Source organism: Octopus bimaculoides, chromosome 16 (assembly GCF_001194135.2).
Source record: "Octopus bimaculoides isolate UCB-OBI-ISO-001 chromosome 16, ASM119413v2, whole genome shotgun sequence".
In the NCBI taxonomy this organism is placed as follows: Eukaryota; Metazoa; Mollusca; class Cephalopoda; order Octopoda; family Octopodidae; genus Octopus; species Octopus bimaculoides.
The window spans coordinates 31,303,159-31,308,458 of NC_068996.1; positions in this window are offsets into that span (position 1 = coordinate 31,303,159).

A 5,300-nucleotide genomic window follows, 5' to 3' on the forward strand; every position below is an offset into this window, starting at 1 on the left:
ACGTCATAATTGTTGTATTTCTCCGAAAGGTTATCTATTTTTTTGCAGTCTTAATTAATTGAATGTCTCTCATTAGTTCAGTATCTTTACTATATACGGCTATTATGCCTTTTCCTCTTTTTCTCTTCTAGCAGTCTTTTTTGGTCGTTGTTCTGTAGTAGTCACTGCTCTCGGTTGAGTTGCTGATTGTATTTTTCTTTTGTTTGTTGTTTTCTTCTCATCTTTTTCTTATTTTTCTTCTTCTTCCTCTTTTTCTTCTTTCTCCTCTTCCTCCTCTTCCTCATTTTCCTTGCAGTTTCTTCGAATGTGGCCTAATTGGCCACACAAAAAACATCGGGCTTTTCGGCCCTCAACAAACGCCACGAGGGTCTCCTCCCCTATCTAAATCGTCTCGGGAATTTCTTCAATTATTTTAGAGTCAGCCTGGATGAGGAGACTAACTGTTTGGTCAGTCCAGTTAGCGTTTTCGGTAGCGGCAGCCTGGAGGAGGGTAATTTTCTCTTCCTGTTTGATTAGGACTGCCGCCACCAACCACATAGGATCCACTTCCGGTGGGACCCTTGTGATTTTAATTCTGGACGTTCTCATCCCCATACAGGTGGGGATGAGCGCCACGTCGTCCGTTTTCAGTGTTTCTACTGAATGTTTTTGTGCTATTTCTTTGTTGGTAAACCTTACTTCCACCGTACCAAACTTCCTGCCTCTTGTCAGATAAACTACGTCGCTCCAAATTGGCTTTAGGCACTTCTCTATCTTCTCTTCTGTAAATCTTTCAATTTTTCTTCTTTGCAAACACTAAGTTTTAAATACAAATACAATTGTCTTCTGTTTTTCTTCTAGTATTAATTGCTCCGGTGGTTGTATTTTAATCACGTTATCATTTATTTCCATCATTTCACTATATTTCATAAAGTCACACTTGTTCGTCGAAAGCAGCCGGGTTCCACCCCCAGCTGCCAACGCAAAACTTTTTTTTTCCTTTTTTTGGTTGCTCAGCCTGGATGCTAGGTGCATCAATTATTCTTTTGGACACAATACCTTTTTATGGCAAACTCTGGTAATCTTCTTGTGAAAGTTCTGACGAGCTTTCAGACACATCTCTAAATATCTCATACATTTTGTTATACTTCTTTTGCAACGGGGGAATCAAAAATTCCTTCTTCGGGGTAATCCATTATTTCCTTGCTCATAGTTGGCTCCTCGCCAAACGACATGAAATTCTTCGCTTCAACAGGCATAATATACATTTCTGTTCCAACGGTAGGCCTCTCGCTAGACGACATTCTTCCACCCAACGGGGGAATGAACAACGCGTACTTTCTACAAGCACTTAGTGTTTTCAAATGAACACTCCAACAGCTACGAAATTCAAAAAATTAACAAACGGCAGTTATTAGAAACAGCAGTTATTATAAATAATAACACCAAGTAACAGCAATTTTTACCAACACATGTGCGACGCGTAACAAACAAAACTCACGGAGACGAAATATCGTTAAGCATTTCGCCCGGCGTGTTAACGTTTCTTATTTCTTTATTGCCCACAAGGGGCTAAACATAGAGGGGACAAACAAGGACAGACAAAGGGATTAAGTCAATTACATCAACCCCAGTGTGCAACTGGTACTTATTTAATCGACCCCGAAAGGATGAAAGGCAAAGTCGACCTCGGTGGAATTTGAACTCAGAACGTAACGGCAGACGAAATGCCGCTAAGCATTTCGCCCGGCGTGCTAAGGTTCCTGCCAGCTCACCGCCTTACTTTATGTTCTAAATTAAAAAGCCATCGGGGTCGATTTTTGATGTTATACTCTCGAGGTTGATGAAATAAACACCAGTTGAGCACTAAGGTCATGTAATCATCTTAACAACCCCTACGAATTTCTGGTCTTGTGTGAAAATTTGAAGCCAATATTACCCGAAATGTCAAAATTCTGAAAAATTCTAAAATTCATTTCATGTTCTTTTCAAGTTGTTTTTAATTAGATTTAGAGAACGAGTTGAACTTCCGACGTTGATCTTGAAAGTATAAATTTTTAAAGGTTGCTTTAAAATGAATTCAGAAAACTTTCAATTTTAAAGTCATAATTTAAAATTGTTTTCCACTTCATTTGATAATATTTGATCTAACATCACATTTGTATACTTATATTTTTCATCTTGCATTAAAAATAATTAGTGTGAAAATGATTTTCTGATAAAGTAATACTTGTTAAAAGCTAACGAGATATTAGCATTAAAAAAGAGAATAGTACTTTAAAGCATTGTGATTTTCTACTCCTATAAGAGTCAAGATAATCTAAATGAATTATCTGAAAATGGTAAATTTGCTAAATTAGTAAAAATTATTTAGTCTACTTGATATATAAACTTTTGCCTGTATACTCAATCAAGAAACCACAAGAGGAAGAGAATCATCAATCTCTGTAAACTAGGACAACTAAAAACATATCTTAAAGAATGTTTCACTCCATTAGGCTGTGGATGAAGAAATTAAAACCTTCCCCAAAGACCACATGATATCTACGTAAAGTAAAAAGTGACAATGAATAAATATATAAATGAGTATAATAAATATACATTATTACACGTGGAAGTAGATAAAACTTGAGAACAAAAATATCAAAAACTTTATTCATCAATAAATCGACTGTTCTGGTTTATAAAGAAATCTTCAGGAAAATGATTACTAATTATCAATATTGCGAATTCTCTTGATATTCATTCCATTGAGTTGGTAAAAAACCAAAGACCACAATAGAGAATCAATGTAGATATTCTGCTATTTTTTTTTTACATTATATTCAGATAATCTAGAGAATAATTAAAAATCTAAGGGAATGTCATATATTGGTAAAACTACAGTACTTATCAAAACCAATGTGTAGCAAGCAACTTTATGCTTATATTTATCGAATATGTAGCTAATGACTTCAGGGTTCAAACAAAATAATAAACTTTAAAATTATTCATGTATCTTCTAAAGTTTTTACTGAGAAACATATTGTGCGGATCACCTGAGATTTTATTAACATGGCATGACTATATTTATTGTTACGGTATAACCTGAGACTATTGTAATTTAGCTGTTTCAAATCTATCTTGATCAATATGACCTGAGATTATTGTAATTTATTTGTTTCCAATCTATCTTGATCAACGTTAATAGGATTAAAACATCATTAGTAATTGCTCTCTTAGCTCGGTTTGCTTAGCTAAGGGTACAGTCTGAAAATTACCAGCATTTTATAAAACATATATTGGACTGGCTATAAAATGATACAAAGGAGATGTCATTAGCATGAATACTCTTTCTGAAATCTAGAAAGAAGAAATGTAACGTTACTAACTTATCATATATAGCAACTCAATGATAGTAATATAAACTAAAGTCCTGTACCTTTAGAAAAACCAAATAATTATACCAGTACTAATGTTATTTATATTAAACTGAATCTTTGAAGGAAAGGCATTTACCTAGTGCTTCCTGCACAAAAGAAAATCGGAGCGAATCATAAGCGTGTGTGACAAAGTCTATAGAGAAGCAAACACGAAAATCAAAGACGAAGAAGTCTCTATAAATTATCGATTAAGTACCTTTTATATACTTAGGTGTCTCCTTTCTAATCAATGTTAATTTCTAATTATTTAATTTGTCTATTACTTTAATTTTTGCTTCTGAATTGATTCTCCTAGCTTGTAGTGTCTTTATTTCTTTATAATGTCTAAATTCGCGATCACATTAATACTATATTTTGTTATTTAATCTCTCGAAGGAACAGATATTTCTCATATTTTTTTGTCCCCATATTACACATATTTGTCCCTCTAGATTTATTAAAGATCTAAATTGTAATGCAGAGAACGTTCTGTGAATTATGTCTTGAAGCCTGTAACCTTAAAATGAAATATATAGTTAATCACACAAACACACACACACACACACACACACACACACACACACACACACACACACACACACACACATTGAAATATTAATGGTTATCTGAAACAACTTTTGTCAAATATATTTTTATTTAGCATTCTCGGTAGGTTATATAGAAATATTAACTAGATTTTGTATCTGGTTTGCAAGATTCTTTATGTGAATTCATGTGTTGAAGCAAATTTTGTTGTATCTGGGGAGAGACATTCTGTTTTAATGCCTTATTAATTAACACACTCATCGGTTCGATTTCCGCTCATTTATTTATTTTTCTAGAATTTTCTTTGATTCTTGTAACCTTCTCAATAGTTGTTGACTCTGTTCTAGAAGTGTTTGTTGCAGGCATGGTCCCTAGAAGTGTTTGTTGTAGATCAACAGCTATTGAGAAGGCTGCAAGAAGCAACGAAAATTCGAGAAGAAAAAATAAATGAGTGGAAATCGAAGTGATGAGTGTGTTAATTAGCTAGATTTATTAATCATAATACATTTGTTTTAAAAGTTCAATGAAATGCTATCAAAAATCATGAACACATGCTGGTGACTCCTATTGAGGCTGAAACATGTCTCCACGACTGTCCTCTCATCTCCAGATAATAAGCATGTTCTTAACCTTAATGGAGAAATTTGATTCTTGCAGAAATCTGATTCTTGAAATTATCTCCTCTCAAGTGGAGCTGGTTTTAATTGCTTGCCATTTGATAATAATAACCCACCCTCTAGAGACGGAGGTAATTTTAAGAAAACATTTATGTTGTAAGGTATTAAATATACTTCCTATATATGTTTATGTTATTTAAATACATACCGGTGGCCACTCTGAATGATTTCCCTTAGCTAAATCTTCTTTAACTTATACAAATTACATGGGCTATAAATGGTTTTTAAATTTTTCTGCATTATTCTAAATACTTTCGCTGGTAGAGATAAGGGCGGGCAATTGTAAGGATGACGCCTAGCCTATGGAAGCAAAAACATGTACCACAACAGTCTTGTTATATCTAAACCATAAGCCTGTCGTTTTCTTTTATGACGTAATTTTGGAGAATTCTTGATTCTTAAGATTATCTCCCCTTCTCATATGGAGCTGGTTTTAATTGGCATTTGGTAAGTAGGATACATCCTCTAGAGGCGGAGATGACAATTACAAAATTTCATGTTTAACATTTAATGCTGAAATTACTTTTCATCCTTTCGAGGTCGATAAAATGAGTACCAATTGAGCACGCGTTCGATATAATCAACCAACACCCTCCCCGAAATTGGTGGCATTGTGCCCAAATTTTAAAACCAATATTTAATACACCTGTATTTGTCTCTGTGTATCTCTCTCCCCTCATTATATGTGTAGTTATAT